The sequence below is a fragment of the Piliocolobus tephrosceles genome, chromosome X (genome assembly GCF_002776525.5).
Source record: "Piliocolobus tephrosceles isolate RC106 chromosome X, ASM277652v3, whole genome shotgun sequence".
In the NCBI taxonomy this organism is placed as follows: domain Eukaryota; kingdom Metazoa; phylum Chordata; class Mammalia; order Primates; family Cercopithecidae; genus Piliocolobus; species Piliocolobus tephrosceles.
The window spans coordinates 41,177,728-41,195,172 of NC_045455.1; the positions used below are offsets into that span (position 1 = coordinate 41,177,728).

Here is a 17,445-nt window from a genome sequence, read left to right on the forward strand (position 1 = left end):
GTATCAACCACTCATAGTTGAAATTAAAATGGAATCTCTCCCATAACAATATTAGAAGAAGAAAATTAATGGCTTTGCATTAATGAGCTTCCTGGTTTATTACTTAATAAATTACTGTTAGTTACAAGAAATATTTTAGAAGACTGTAACTGTTACATACACTATATTCCATGCATATTGATGTCATGTGAAATTATTTTGACTTCCTCTTACAAAAGACAAATGAAAAATCATTTAAACAATTACAAGAATGCAAAATGCTAGCTCTGGTAACCTGATGTTTTTATGATTATGTCATATATGTCACAAATAAATCATAGCCATTGTATTGTTGCATCTTGTTAAATTGAAGGAAGATTTAATTTAAGGCCAATGTTGATAACATTGTAGATAAATGAACCATGTTCTTTGCATGGATGGTTTTATAGCAGAGACTCAGTGGCGAGGAAGTTAAAATTCTGTCAGAATCACCATTATAAATTTTCAAAGCATCTTGTTCTCTGATTGAAATTTAGTAGCAAATCCTAAGACTAGAACTGTCTTACTAATTAAAAGAAATTATTTTACCCTGGTTAAAAGATGCAAAGTTACAAGGAAGTTAATGCATCTATATTGCCTAGCATTATTAAAAGATAATGTCTACTCATACAAAATAGTAAATCAGGACAGAAAACACCACGTACTACAAAAACGAATAAGAAATTATGAAATCAAACCCAAGCAAAACCAGCAATTTGGCATCTCTGGACCTCTCTTACTTGTCATTGAAAAATGGAGTTTGGATTGGAAGATATCTAAAATCTTTCTATCTATTATCTACCTATGATCTATCACTTACATTGTATTATCAGTCACATCCATCATTTTTAGTGTTAACAGGCCAAACACAGAACTAACATGAACATTCCTTATTCTATCTCCCTACCAACATGCTACAATTTCTTAGGCTCTGTTGCAGACCACAGGAATTTATTCCCTTCTTCAAGATTGCCAGGAAGACCATCCCAGTTCAGTTCACATACTGTGTAAGAATTCTCATACAAGCACATCTTTAAAAGTCATTTAAATTGGCAAAATATATAACTTTGTACTTAGCAACATTAGACTTATAATAGACACATTGTAAATAACAATTAATGTCTATAGCATGCAAGAATATTGTACTTGGTATAACTTAGATCCTGAAAGATTAATTTGCATAATAGACTATGACCACATAAAAATAAAAACCTGACAATTATGCCTAGCCCAAAGTACTTTATCGTAAAAGCAGACACGTTCACATGGGAACTAATTTTCTATTTGGCTTCTTTCTGTAAATCAATATCCAAAGAAGCCTAAAGTTTCGTAAGCTAAAACCAGAATGAATTGCTTCAGGGAATGAGATTCCACACCTGGCCAATATTCACTGGCTACAAGACAGGAAAATCTTTGTTGTTTACTACAACATCCAAATACCATATTAAGTGCTTAATTGTGAGTAGTGTTATGTTAAATACTAATATGACAGGACTTGGACTTTAAAAAAGAACTTGAATAATATGACCAGGGCATGCCTTCAGCACACACAAGGCATAATTGCACTTCATAAATAGAGAGTGAATTTTTCCAGTTTGACTGAGTAGATAGGAAATTATAAATCTCTCTCAGACTGTTATAGTTTAAGCCAATTTTCTTTGATTATGTCAACTGTAGGGCAAGAGAACTGCTTATTGCCAGTCTCTGATGACCCTTTTTCTATCGAATGACTATAAAATATTTCCTAAGTTTTATGTTTTGCCAGCAGAAAAATAACCTCGATTTTTAAATATTTCTTTCTGGTGTGATATCCAATTAAACCATGTTTGCTGCTCTTCTTTGAACCCTCTCTGTATTCTCTATAAGCCTCATTCATTTGGTAAGTGTATGCCAAGAATGCTTTGATTTCCCCCCCCAAGAGAATGGCTCATATTCTTTTGTGTGTTTTTTGTTTTGTTTGTTTTTGATACATTCAGTGTTGTGCTTGTGTTTTACACTGCAGACAGGTCTTCGTTGCAGACTTGAAGCAAGCTCATCACCCATCATGTCCTACTTTCCTATCCAACCTATGTTTTGTCAAACCTTTGCCTATTTAAACTTGTGCAAAAGCTCTTTTCTTGGGTGTTATATAGCAATTATCCTGTGGAAACCTCTTCTATTAATTCTTCAGTTTACAAGATCACTTTAGCTCTACATTTGTCTCCTGAGATGCTGAGCATGCTTATTAAGGGAAACATTCTTTGAAAAGTCACTCACCTATGAGCATTCACTCAGGCCACTCCCTTATTTAACTTGGAAGAGACAGAGCACAGAATTGAGCACTGTGTAATAGTATTTTCTTGATGCCCCTCCAAATTGACATTAACTTACTCATAGACATTTTATATGGTAGGATCTTACAACTGGTTGTATAGCCAGTGAATGATGGGTGTTGTCTCTATTTTGACATAAATACCCATGCCATGTGACACTAAATTAAAATCTTTGCTGTTACGAAGATAGAGTCTCTGACTTCCCGTAAATCTCTCCAGGCTGCACAAGAGCAATTTTTTCCTAACTGAGAAAAGACGTTAGCTTTGTTAGAAGAGGGGATTGTCACTGAATTTCATGAGGTGGCAGGTCAGCTTCACCATTTCCCCTTTAGGCTTCCCCCTAAGGTATGGTGAGCTGCTCATCTTATTATGGCTCTTATCTCAAGACCCTGATATTCACCAGGCTAGGTTTTGCTAGAAATGTTAGGGAAACAGGAGCACAGGAGAGCTAGGGTGACTCCATTTTAAAATCAGCTCCATCTTAATATTAGGAAGGCACTCAGAACTACTTCCCCCTCCCTGCTGGTGCTCTCTGTGTTCATGTGGGAACAGATCTAGTCAGGTCTGCTTCAAGAAAGCTCCACCTGGTATTTTGTTTCTTCTCTTTTTCTTCCCCAACCTTCACCTTCAATATTCAACCTTCAAAGATGTCATTTTCCTTTCAGCTTTCTGGATCTAAGACTTATATTAAAAGGGAAAATAGGGGGCTTCCCTTTGGTCTCAAGTCAGTATTATATGCTCCAAATACCATGTCAAAGACTCCCTGTGTTGGGACATCAGGTACTGGCTTAGTTGTTACTAAAACAGCACGGTGTTTCCTAGTTTTCTATTTTTCCTTGTGTCTATAGTGTCCTAGGGGCTGTCCATGGAAAAGGGAGGCCAGGTAGGTCACAAACACTTCAGGATCCCTAATAGTAAAATCATGAAGGAAACAAACTTCACCTTAACGTTTAACATTGACACCGAAGTAGAGGCCGGTGGATGCTGTTGTTGGGAAACAATTTATCAGACAGGCAGGTGGTGTAATGGGTTTTATCTGGTACAGTCCATTTCACTTCTCTGAATAATAAAAAAAAAATTGTTTTACAGTAAACAGGCTTTTCCAAGTGCTTAAAGTGTCCAGCTGCTGAGTGAACAAGAATCTAGCTCTGGTTGAGTATGGAAATCTCTTTCATGGGAAAATGTTTTTGAGGTGGTGGTTTTTCCTGGGAAGAATTTTAGAGATTATTAGTTTTTCTTTATTTCCCAAATGCTCATTTTCTATTCTGTGATGGAGGATCAGGAATCTCAGCATACACAGAAGGGCTTCATCAGATATAGGGCTGTGCATAAGTCTGGCTATGGAGCCCAGCAGAAAAAGAGAGAACAGTTGGTGTGGACACATTGAGGGGAAGGAGCATTGGTACTCATTTTCCCATTCCAAAGGCCTACCCTTGCCCACCATCCTGTCCTCTCTCTCCAGTTGATTTCACAGTGCATCACAATGCTGGTTCATTTCCTAATGTCCTAAATTATCCTTTTCTGTCTATCTCATTTTTCTCCACTAATTCTACTTCTAAGATTTGGCCCTGGCCTTCTTCTCACACTAGTACATTCTCTTTCCTGGAGACCTCAGGAACTACCATCCAGGGTAGATCCAGGTTTTGTAGGACATAAAACTTATCCAATTTGGAGCAGCTCCATGTACGTCCCCCAAGTGTCTTTGTTTTGAAAATGTTATAGACACCATTGACCATGGGAAATGTGGCCCTCAGCTTCAAACCTACCCATTTATACTCCATTTTCTGAGGCTGAGGCTGAGGCTGGCACTGTGAAAATCACCTTTCTGTATGGCCAGGTGGCCCCCTGTTACGCTGCTAAAGCATATCTTTAGGAATGCTAGAGGAAAACTAGATGCCTGGAGGAGGGCTCCTACCTGCTTACCTCTTGATCCTGATCCTATCATCCCAGCAGCACTTCATTCAAGAGTAACAGTTGATTCCAGTGTGTGGTTTTTCCTATAGTCTTAGAGAAGATGTCATCACATGATTTCAGAGCACCAGCCAGCTGTTCTCTACAGCAAAGATTTGAGTTCTAGCTTTCTGGAGCTCTCTTCTATCTTCTAAATTTTAATAATTCTAACTTTCCCTTTGTTTTTCAGCCCATAGTGAGGTAGAAGCTTCCTGAATTTAATTCTCCATACACTTTGGAGTCTCTTTTGCCTATGTATTGAGGTATGATTTACATACAGTAAAATTCTCCTATATTAGAATACAATTATTTGAGTTTGGATAAATATATAAAATCATATAACAACCACCAAAATTAAAGATTTGAATAACCTCATTGGCACATATTATTTTTTAATGACCCCAATATATTCTTTACATCAACAACACCCCACCCTACCACCATCCTTAGCCTCTAGCAACCACTACTCTTTTTTTTTTTTTTTTTTGAGATGGAGTCTCGCTCTGTCACCCAGGCTGGAATGCAGTGGTGCAATCTTGGCTCACTGCAACCTCTGCTTCCCGGGGTTGAAGCAATTTTCCTACCTCAGCCTCCCAAGTAGCTAGGACTACAGGTGCATGCCACTATGCCCAGCTAACTTTTGTATTTTAGTAGCAATGGGGTTTCACCATGTTGCCAAGGCTGGTCATGAACCCCTGAGCTCAGGCAATCTGCCCACCTCGGCCTCCCAAAGTGTTGGGATTATAGGCGTGACCCACCAAGCCTGGCCACTACTCTATTTTCTATAAAGCAAAGTTTTGTCACTTTGAGAATATCATAGAAAGGAAGCCATATACTATGTAGTTTTTTTTGAGCTTGGCCTCACTAAATTAGCATAACGTATTTGAGATTCACCTACATAGTTGCATTTAGCAGTAGTTTACTGCTTTTTTATTGCTGAATAGTATTCCTTTTTAAGACCATAACATTTTTTACTTATCCTTTTGCCAGTTGAAGGACTTCTGCGTCATTTTCAATTTTTGGTAATTATAATTAAGGCACCAGAAATTGATGTATAAATTTTTGCATGAAAATAAGTTTTTATTTCCTGGGATCAATACCTAGACATGGGATTTGTGAGTCATATAGAGTAAGTGAACATTTAACTTTATAGGAAACTACCAAAATGGTTTTTCACAGTGGCTGTATCATTTCTATTACTACCACCAGTACTGTGTAAGAGTTTTAGGTACACTGCATTTATACCAGCAATTGATGCTCTGTTTTCTGTGTGTTTTCTTTCTTGTTATTCTTATCTTATAGATGTATAGTAGTATCTAACTGTGGGTTTCATTTGCATTTTCTAATGACTACCGATGTTGAAGATATTTTGAAATGATTATTTAGATTCAGCATTGAATTCAAACCATTTCTCCAGTAATAATATAGATTGTTTCCTAACTAAATCTTCTAACATTTTTTATTTAAATCCAAGAAGAGTAACACTCTGTAAGGTGAATGAAAAGAGAGAGTCTTGTATTAGGAAGTAATTTAATGCATTACCTCCAAGGATAAATGATCGTATTAACTTGGTATATATATAAACATTTTCTCTCTCTCTCTCTCTTTCTGTGTGTGTGTATGTATATGTGTATCATATTCATTTATTTAGGGTGCCCAGAACAAAGCTTAATAGAATAGGAAATAGGTGACAGAAATATTTTAAGATATTAACAGATAATTTTCCCCTGTGTTTCTATAGATCCCCATATTCCATGACCCTTTCCCAGATCAGGCATCTAAAACACGCATCATCACGAAAAAATGCAACTGATAAAGGGATAAAATTCCTGGCTTTAGAATATAAAAAACCTAGGATTTCAGGCAAAAAGAAAACATGTGGAAGAATATATGATAAGGCAGTATCTGTTTTAACCTTTGCTCAAACTAAGTAAAAGATGTTTAAGATAAGAGGACAGGTAGAGGGAGCCATCAAGGAATCAAAAAGAGCTGAGACATTGGCAGGCATCCTCTATGACCCACTGCCTTCAGCCAAGACCCATTGGGAAGACAATGGATCTCCCAAATGGGCCTGAGGATCTGAAAGCAGAGAGGGATAGTCATAGAACCATCAGCTCCTCAGTTCCCATCCTAGTGCTAGAAAAGAGAAAATGTCTGTTTTGTGATCTTAGGGCTGAGTCAGCCTCATAAAATCTCCCAATGCTTAGTAGAATGTTTCTTGCATAACTGAAAACAATGTGGCACTAACAGAGAGGTGGAAGACCAGAAGAGGTCTCAAGTGGGAGTGACCTACTGACAAAGCCCATGCTGGAAATAGGATGATTGATGACTCTTAGGACCAGATACGTGCCAGTGGCATGTGGAAGCTGGTTCACATTGACCTGCAGAAGCCGATTGTGTGCATCTCTTCCAACTCTGCACCTTTAATTTGGCCTTCACAGAAGCATTTGCACTAGGAAAATTGGCAAATACTGCTGTAGGAATATCTCATTTTATTGCACACTGATTTGTTGAGCTTCACAGATAATTGCATTTTTTTAATACAAAGTGAAGGTTTGCAGTAACCCTAAGTCCAGCAAATCTATTGGTGCCACTTTTCCAATAGTATATGCTTACTTCATGTCTCTGCATCACATTTCAGTAATTCTCACCATGTTTTAAACTTTTTGTAAATCATATCTCTTATGGTGATCTGTGATCAGTTACTGTTGCAATTACTTTGGAGTAACATGAACAGCACTCATATTTGATGGTGAACTTTGATAAATGTTTTAGGTGTTCCCGTTGCTCCACCAAATGTTGTGGGCATTTCAACTGCTCCACTAAATGGCCACTTCCTTGTCTCTCTCCCTCTTGGGGCCTCCCCATTCCCTGAGACAAACAATATTGAAATGAGGCCAGTTAGTAACCATACAATGGCCACTAAGTGTTCAAAGCTTCAAGTATTAGGTTGGTGCTAAAGTAATGGCGGTTTTGCCATTACTTTTGCACCAACCTCATACTTTTGTATTACTTTTGCACCAGCCTAATGAAAGAGTCACACATCTTTCAGTTTAAATCAAAACCTAGAAATAATTAAGTTTAGGCAGAAAAGCATGTTGAAAATCCACATAGGCCAAAATCAAGGCCTTCTGCACCATTTTGCCAAGTTGTGAATGAAAAGGAAAAGTTCTGGAAGGAAATTAAAAGTGCTACTGCAGTAAACACATGAATGATAAAGCAGAACAGCCTTATTATGGTTGATATGGAGAAACAACAACAATGAGAAAGTTCAAGTGGTCTGGACAGAAGATCAAACCAGCCACAACACTCCCTTAAGCCAAAGCCTAATCCAGAGCAAGGCCCTAATTCTTCTCTTCAATTCTTTAAAGACTGAAAGAGGTGAGGATGCTGCAGAAGAAAAGTCAGAAGCTAGCAGAGTTTGGCTCATGAGTTTTAAGGAAAGAAGCTATCTTCATAACATAAGAGTGCAAGGTGAAGGAGCAAGTGCTGATATTCATTATTCTAGGGCTGGGCTAGCCTCATAAAATCTCCTAACACCTAGTAGAATGTTTCTTGCATAACTGAGAGGACTGTGGCATGGATGTAGAAACTGTAGCAAGTTATCCAGCAGATCTAGCTAAGATCATGGATGAAGGTGGCTACACTAAACAACAGATTTTCAGTGTAGACAAAATGGCCTTCTATTTGAAGAAGCTGCCATCTAGAAATTTTACACCGAGAGGGAAGACAGTGCCCAGTTTCAAAGCTTCAAAAGATAGGCTGACGCTCTTGTTAGGGGCTGATGCAGCTGGTGACTTTAAGTTAAAATCAATTCTTATTTACCATTATGAAAACTCTAGGGCCCTTACAAATGCTAAACCTATGCTGTGTGTGCTCTATAAATGGAGAAATAAAGCCTGGGTGATAGCATGTATGCTTAAAGCATGTTTTACTAAATATTTTAAGCCCACTGTTGAGACTACTGTTCAAAAAACAAAGATTTCCTCCAAAATATTATTGCTCATTAACAATGCTCCTAGTCACTCAAGAGCTCTGAAGATGTAGAGGGAGATTAATTTTGTTTTCATGCCTGCTAATGCAACATCCATTCTGCATCCCATGGATCAAGGAGTCATTTCAGTTTTCAGGTCTTATTATTTAAGAATATATAAAATATATTTTTTAAGACTATAACTGCCATAGACAGTGATTTCTCTGTTCGCTCTTAAATGGAAAACTTTCTGGGAAGGATTCACCATTATATATACCATTAAGACCTTTTGTGATTCATGGATGTCAAAATGTCAACATTAATAGGAATTTGGAAGGAGTTGATTCCAACTCATGGGTGACTTGGGGAGGTGGTGGTTCAGGATACCAGTGGAGAAAGTAACTGCAGATGTGATAGAAATAGTAAAAGAACTAGAATTAGAAGTAAAGCTTGAAGATGTGACTGAATTGCTGCCATCTCGTGGTAAATTTTCATTTTTTTGAGACAGTCTCATTCTGTCACCATCTCATGGTAAAATTTAAAAGGACAGAGTTGCTTCTTACATATAGGCGAAGAAAGTGATTTCTTCAGATGAGATCTACTACTGGTGAAGATGCTGTGAATACTGTTGAAATGACAGCAAAGGATTTAGAATATTACATAAATGTAGTTGATAAAGCAACGGCAGACTTTGAGGATTAACTCCAATTTTGAAGGAATGTCTGCTGTGAGTAAAATGCTAGCAGGCAGCATCACATGCTACAGAGAAAGCTTGTTTGGAAAAAAAGAGTCAACTGAAGTAGCCAACTTTATTTTTGTCTTATTTTAAGAAATTTCCACAGCCGCCATAACCTTCAGGAACTACCACCGTGAGGTGGCTGTGGAAATTTCTTAGAATAAGACATTGCAAAAATATTACAATTTGCTGAAAATTCAGATCGTTGGTATTTTTTTTTAGTAATACAGTACTTTAAAATTAAAGTCTATTCATTTTTTAGACATAGTGCTGTTGCACACCTAGTAGGCTGTAGTATAGTGTAAACATAAGTTTTATATGCATTGGGAAGCCAAAAAATGTGTGTGATGAACTTTATTGTGATATTTACTTTAGTCCAATAATCTGGACCCAAACTTGTAATATCTCTAATGTATATCTGTAATCGGGGGCTTTTTTCCCTCCCAGTGCTTGTCCACCAGCACACCACTGGCTATACCTCTACCCCCTGTAGCCTCAACACTATACAAAATCTTAAGAATTACATCAAATTTCTATCGTCTAGTAAAATGATAGCTCAAAGTAACTGTTAAATCATTATCATAAAATTATGATATCACATTTTGTGCACAACTGAGATTGTGAAATGAGATTCATCATCTATATATATCTAGCAAGCTAGCTATCACAAAAAATATTTAGAAATGCTGTAATAAAATAACCGGATGTTCTAAACAAGTCTTAAAACTTATGTTATCTATTACTTTATTTGAAGAAAGGAATCACCCAGCATTTGGCATAGCACCAGAGATGCATATATTTGATACCTAATCTTTTCAATATAATAGCATATTATACCAGCAGTCATAATGATTGCCTGATATATGCCTTTGAAAATTGTTTAATTAAAACTTTTTATTCTCTCACTTTCTTTTGAAAAATTTCTTTGGCGGAGGGGTGGGGGGTGCCGTGGCTCATGCCTGTAATCCCAGCACTTGGGGAGGCCCAGGCAGGAGGATCACTTGAGTCCAGGAGTTTGAGACCAGGTTGGGTGACATGGCAAAACCCCATCTCTATTTAAAAATAAAAAAATTAGCCAGGTGTGGTGGTGCATGCCTGTGGTCCTAGCTACTTGGGAGGCTGAGGTGGGAGGATTGCTTGAGCCTGGGAAATCAAGGCTGCAGTGAGCCGAGATCATGCCACTGCACTCCAGCCTGGGTGACAGAGAAGAAACAGCACAAAACAAAAAAGAAAAACTCTTTTTCTTTCTTGTTGATTCTTGCATCATTGTTGCTTCTCGCTGTTTGCTAATTTGTGAGGGCAAATACTGCTGAGCTCAGCCCATGAGAAACCTGTGGGTTGTAGAAAAAAAACTAATAATTATTTGGACCATTTTGATGTTGTGATATTTTAATGGATTGAATATCTCTAGGTGCCATTAGAGAATTTCTATTTCAATGGTCATGGAATGCCATCTTTACCAAATCTTATCTGCTGTGATGCTGTGATGCTGCATGCTGGATAAGGGGAGACTGAGTACCACCACTCTGCATTGGCGTTTTGTAACCCCAGAATGATCAGTGTTACTTGCTGATGGACGTGGATTTATATTTTAGATTTTAGATGTAAGTTTTTGTATTACTTTATTACAATAATAAGCAGGTTAATATAGTACTTAGGCTTCTGTTATCATCCTGAGATTTATAATAGGAGTTTAAGATATTCTTATAATCCTTAGACTAAAGGCCTATTCAGACTAGTAAGTTGTTTTAACAGAGAGAACTGGTATAAGAATGTATTAATCATCGTGAGTTTTATACAGAGAAATAACCATTTTTCTAAAGTTTTAAATTACTATCTATGATGAAAGTAACCTGTTTCCATGGCATTTTCTTCTAAAATGTTAGTGAAGAAAGAAGCAGAAGAAAGAAGAAAGCTCTAGAGAATTATTCAAAGCAACCAAAGGGACTTAATAATAGGAGACTAAGTCATTCATTTGTTTCTAAAGCTCTGGCAAGAGGTGATGATGTCTAAGAAGACAGTTCTGTTAAACACAGAGAATCAAGTCTGAGCTGAGGTTCATACTCAACCTGAAACCTGGGTTAGAACATTTATTCTTCTCTTGCTTCAAGCAACTCAGCTGCAAAAGGGGCAAGCCATCATGAATAAATAATAATAGATGTTTTCAAAATGGATATAAAATGAACTGTTTCAAGGAATATCTGTTTCAGGTTCCTGGAGGTAGGGTGTGGGTGGGAAAATGATAGTCTGTGGCCTATATTTGGAGACATCTTTTTAAATCATACAAAACCATTGTATCATTTACAAACTTACCTGATATACATTTCTGCAGCTACAAAAGTATTTATTTATTTATTTATTTATTTATTTATTTATTTATTTATTTATTTATTTATTTATGAAATAGAGTTTCACTCTTGTTGCCCAAGCTGGAGTGCAATGGCGTGATCTTGGCAACCTCCGCCTCCCAGGTTCAAGCAATTCTCCTACCTCAGCCTCCCAAGTAGCTGGGATTACAGGCGTGTGCCACCACGCCTGGCAATTTTTTTGTACTTTTAGTAGAAACAGGTTTTCACTACGTTAAGCACGCTAGTCTCGAACTCCTGACCTCAGGTGATCTGCCCACCTCAGCCTCCCAAAGTGCTGGGATTACAGGCATGAGCCCCTGCGCCTGGTCAACAAAAAAAGAGTATTTAAGTTTACTTTATGCTACAGGAACCATGAATCGACTGGACAGGTTATGTCCAGTGCAGTTTATTCATTAGGCTGATGTCAAAAGTCAGAAGCATCTCAGAGTTAGCATGATCAAATCTATTCAATTGCTACTTCTTGCTGAAATTTTACTTGTTTTATTTTAAAATCACTGTGAAAGGCATAGTAAGCAGATAGATTTGAACCCTCTTCCTTTGTACTACCATATACCATTAACTTAAAGAGAACCTGCCATAAAGTATGGTAAATTTGTCTTCTATAGTCTTGTCTTTTCCACTGACTCTGAATGCCTTGAGCTTAAGGTCACACTTTGTTCAATGTTATATGACTGGCACCCAATATAGTTCTAGCATCCAATAGGTATTCAATACATAATTGTGTGCAATGACTTAGCTTGAGTATTTTTATTTTTACCCTTTCTTCCAAATGTTCATATCCTATTGCTACATGGTTCTTAAATGCCCCTTTGATACTTCTTGTACATAATTAAAGAAAACTCATTCCTTTTATTGCATTCCCATGAGGAAATCCTTGCATAATACCTTTGTCTATGAGTCATCAGTTTAAATGCTCCCACCAGAAAAGAAGTTGCATGAATTAAAGAAATTTTTGTCTCACCCCAACCACCCTTCCCAACTACTCAGGAATACTAGAATATCTGAAATATACAACAGTGATTTTAACAGAGTTTCTAAACAGAAATTTAAGATTCAGAAAGAAAACATAGCAAGCAACATCGGCAATTCATGTGGAAGCTCAAATCCCTGTTCTCCTCAGATTTTATCCTCCACATATTCTTCACTCTACTTGCATGGCTGAGGCATGGACAGGTGAAGGGACCTAGGTCATCTTCCCTGGAGCTCAAGGTGTGGGCCTTTTCTCAGACCTTTCCAGAGATGGAGAAGTTCTCACATGTGTGACATATTTCTATGTGCTTCCTGGTTTATGTTGAAATCTCACTCTTATAGCTCAGGCTCTTATTAATGGAGAAGAGAAAAAAAAATTACAAGTTCTTGGCTCCATTTGATATCATTTTTACTCTCTTGCTCTAGTAGCCACTTTCTCTTTTCCTTCCTACAACCACCTTGGCCACTTTCTCTGTCTTGACTTTCCTTTGATGGCCAAGGCCTCTTTCAGTCACCTTGAGTCTTCTCCTCCTGCTAAGTTGTTCAGTTGTTCCCACCTCCGCTCCCCACAATCTTGCCTGAGTACGCAGAATCAGCTTTCCCACTCCTGTATCTCTGGCCTTGACTGAATGAAGGCACAAGCCCTGTGTAGGTGCCAAACTGAGAGATCAGTCAATGGTCATCTTCTGCTGCTATCTCTGGACTGGGACACTTGCTTTCTTCAATCACTTTTGCCAGATGTGTGAATTCCCTTCCTCTTCCCTGGGTGGGCCTCTTAGCTGGCTTTTCCTGGGCAGCTGTTTCTGGATCATTCAACACTGGTAGTCAGATTTATGGTCCCGGTCTCACTCTAGCTAATAAAAAAGCTTTCCTCAGAATCTTTTTTAAAACAATGTCTTCAATACAGTGCAATGAAAGCCAAACCCATCTTTTGTTCAACAGTCCCAATTCTGAAATTACACATGTGTTCAATATTAGGTCTCAACGTCTCCCCTTTCTTTAAATTACACTCTGATTCCCTTCCGTTCTGTAAAGGTTGCCCTGGTTCATTGGAAGTGGCATGCTAAATCCATGGTCAGGTAAGGAAGGTGCAACATGGGAGAAGATGGGGGTCCGCAAGAGAGGACCAGCTGGCCTCTAACAGCCTATCTGCAGAGGGGCTGGACCTCATCCTTAAAAGATGTGCAATAATGGTCAGAGTTGCTCTTGGCTCCTGCCACTTGGACTTTGAAGTTGTGTTTGGGAAGAGAAGAAGACTGTGATTCATTACACTTCACAAGCCTGCTTAGCCCACTGCAATCAGTAGTTTGGGGCAAGGTGTCAGAGCCAGGGGGCTGCTGCCTCCATTATCGACAGTCAGAACAGTGAGTCTTCAGGAACCACTTACTTCTGGGTGAACTGATGGTGCCCACATAGGTGGTAGCTGATGTGGACCCAGGCCCAGTGAGGGCACCCGCCAGTCTCCATTTGTGAAGAAAGAGCCTGCTGGAGGCCACTGTGCTTGTTTCATATTTGCCTCTTGAGTTCTCATTCTCCCCTCCCATTGCCTGCAGAGGCTCTATGGGGACAGCAACCCAGACTCTCCAGAACCTCCGTCAGTGGTTCTTTCAAGTGAGAAGTCCAGGCTGCACTCCCAAAGTCCTTCTCTCTCATTTTTGTCATCAGGAGAATAGAAAATCATGAGAGAGAGAAGAAAAATACAAGCCTGTTGACTATTAGTTAACAGCTTAACTATTTCACATAGCAATACATATTCCTCTACCTCGTGAATTTTTATAGCTGTATTGTAATCCATTCTATGGATTTACTATGTTTTAACCTATCTCTGCTTAAGAGCATTCTTTTGTCCGTCCATATGGCTTTAGACCTTTAGTGAGATCCACAGGGCAGAGGCAATCTGCTTACTTTCACAGCCCAAGGAATTTGAACCAGCCCCTCAGGGGATATTACCTTTGAAAGAATGTGTTTGTGTATAGGCAGTTCCCATACTAACAGATACATGGGCAAGGATGGGCCACCAATTCACTTACATCCATGGTATGGTTTCAAACTTGTCTCCCCATCCAAATCTCATGTCGAGTTGTAATCCTCAGTGCTGGAAAAGGGGCCTGGTGGGAGGTGACTGGATCATTGGGGCAGGTTCCCCCTTACTGTTCTCATGATAATGAGTGAGTTCTCACAAGATCTGGTTGTTTAAACATGTGTAGCTCCTCCCTCTCCACTCTCTCTTCTTCCTGTCCTGGTCAGTTAAGATGTGCCTACTTCTACTTTGCCTTCCACTGTGATTGAAAGTTTCCCAAGGCCTCCCCAGCCATGCCTCCTAAACAGCCTGTGGAACTGTGGACCAATTAAACCTCTTTTCTTTATGAATTACCTGCTCCAGGTGTTCCTTTATAGCAGTGCAAGAACAGACTAATACAGTCCTTTTTATTTTTCAGGAAATGAATGAGACTATATCTATTTTTGGAGGGAAAAGATTCAGCTATGTCAGCCAGCCATTCTTTCCCAGCCTCTTTTTAGCTGAAACCTTGGAGGATGCTGTTTTATTAAGAGAGGCATGTCCCTTGTGGCACTCAGAAACAATTTGGTTTGCTCTACAGCGGACTTGGAGTGGCCACGGGTCCCAACAGACACAAACACCTGAGACCGTGACAGAGTACCCTAAATCACCAAGGGGAATAAGAGGGAGGAGAGGAGAAAAAAGTAAAAAGAAAACAAATGACAGCTATCTAAATAAATCCCACAAAATCAGAGCAAAATGACTTTTGTCAGCATTGAAGTGTTATATTTTGTTTCATTGAGAGATAAGTAACATTTACAATGCCACTTATTCACATTTAATTAATCATTGTCCAACATCTGCTATGTACATGGCAATACACAATCCCTTTTCACATTGTTACCCTTGGGTGGGGAGTGGGAGGGAGAGTTTATGTTTACATTTTTTATATCTGAAGAATCAGCCCTGTGTGTGGCAGTTAACTGGCTGCTCCCATCTGCAGCATCAATTTGTTAGATGACTAGCTTTTCTTGAGAAGAGAAATGGTAAAATATACTTGGCTTTCCTTATCCTCAACAAAACAATGAGTATTTTTACAAAATTGGCCAGTATAATCTATGTCTCATAACTAGATTTTATACCTTTTTTTTTTTTTTTCCATGTTTTGGCTCGTTTGATACTGACAGCAGGCTAAATGAAATGTAACAGAGATGTTTGAAAAGTGGTCAATCTCAAAGGCATGGGGGAGTGTGATTTAGAAATTGACAACTAGAGCATGAGCAATAGTCTGTTTCCAAGGTTAAGTTGCAGAAAACCCCCAAGGTCATTGCTTTCAGCATGAGATTATAGATGTGTTGCTTAAGATAAACAGAGAACTCACATTAGTTTCAATAATATTATGCATCCCTGTCCAATGCCATTTTTGCCAAGTTTAGCTAGAAATTTTCTACTTATAATTTTATTAAATCTGCATTAATCTCAGCTGAATTCATCTGAATTATTGGTAATTATGGCTACCAAATATTCTCAAAATACCTGTATAATATTAAAATTGACCAATCATGTATGGTCAATAAGTACCATTTATTGGTATTGAATAAAGTTTCCATAATTTCATCCATTGTAAATCATTAGAAATGATGCATGATTATGTTATGAAATATTACTACTAATAATATTTCAAATTGGTACATGTTGATATTTATGCTTCTTATTAGAGAATCTAAAAGTGACTTCTTTTCCTTCCATATTTTAGTTGTTGTCAATAATATTTACATTGAGAAAAAAACACAGATATAGATAAATATATATCTAATTAAAATCATCATAATGAGCTATGTTACTTGACAATTGTAAATTCACACTGTAGTGGGGTATATAGTATTCTGAATATTAAAACTTTGCCTTCATACAAAGAAACATCCATATGTAATATCGAAATATGTGTTATTCACTAAAAACTATCATCTCAGCTAGGTTAACAAATCATCTGCAGATGTCCTACCTTCTGTGAGCTTACATAGACTTTTCTTTTGATTCTCATTCTTTCCTCCTCCTCCTCCTCCTCCTCCTCCTTCTTCTCCTCCTCCTCCTCCTTCTCCTTCTCCTTCTTCCTCTTCTTTCTCTCTGTCTCTCCCTCTCTCTCTTTCTCTCTCTTTCACTGTCTCTTTCCCTACAGCCACTAATAGTCCTTTTCAGTCTCCTAAATGCTATGAGATTTGAATGCCAAGGACGGAAATATTTATCTAATTCAACCTTCTCAATAAAGAATGGGGAAACTGATGCCAGAGAAGGGAAATAACTTTGTGAGAGTCACATGGTTAGGAATGAAGATGGGCTGGAATTCACATTCTTTCAACTTCCCTTCAGTGCTGTCTTCAGACTCATTTTTACTTAGGTTTCTAAAATATAAATATCCTTTCACTCTGAAATGATGCATATGAATATATGACAATTTATATCATCTCCATGAATATTTTCTTATCAAACATTATTTATAATATTTGATAAGAATATTTAATATAAATATAATATTTAATATAATACAGGTATTTGAGAATATTTGGTAGCCAATATTAAATATTGGTACAAAATAAAATTTATACTTTTTAATTATTTCTTCTTTAATCTCCAGTTCACTAGATTTTGTATTCTAACATTGGTAACATAGTCATATGTATTTGACTGGGTTTAGGCACTAACTCACTGGCAAATGTGGAAGGATCTATGTATTTAGGATCAGGACCACAAGGAATACCAATCTCCATGGATCCCAATGTTTGATGGTTGAAAACATGACCTAGACCCTAACTATGACAAGGAGGAGAGAGAGAAACCCTGATTTTAATGATTAAATGCCAAATTGATTTAGGAAACTCAGAATTAATTCATTACCTAGAATTAATTAAATCTTCTTATGAATTAAAATGACATTCAAGACTCAAATGTTACAAAAAAATTTAAAAGTTAGATGTCTTATACTCTTGAGTTTTGAAGATCAAAGTGTTTCTTTTCCTGCCTACTGTCTTTGTATTGTTTGGTGTTGCGATGACTTTATGTGTCTGTCTGTCTTACCAGACTGTAACTCTATTTATTAGAGAGAACAATTTAGTCTTCTT

At 37.8% G+C, this 17,445-nt stretch overlaps 1 pseudogene; it reads right to left on the bottom strand.

The window, feature by feature from the left end:
• Positions 1 to 13,871, bottom strand: part of LOC111522017 — a 121,045-nt pseudogene extending 107,174 nt beyond the window's left edge.
• Between the last annotated feature and the right edge of the window lie 3,574 nt (positions 13,872 to 17,445).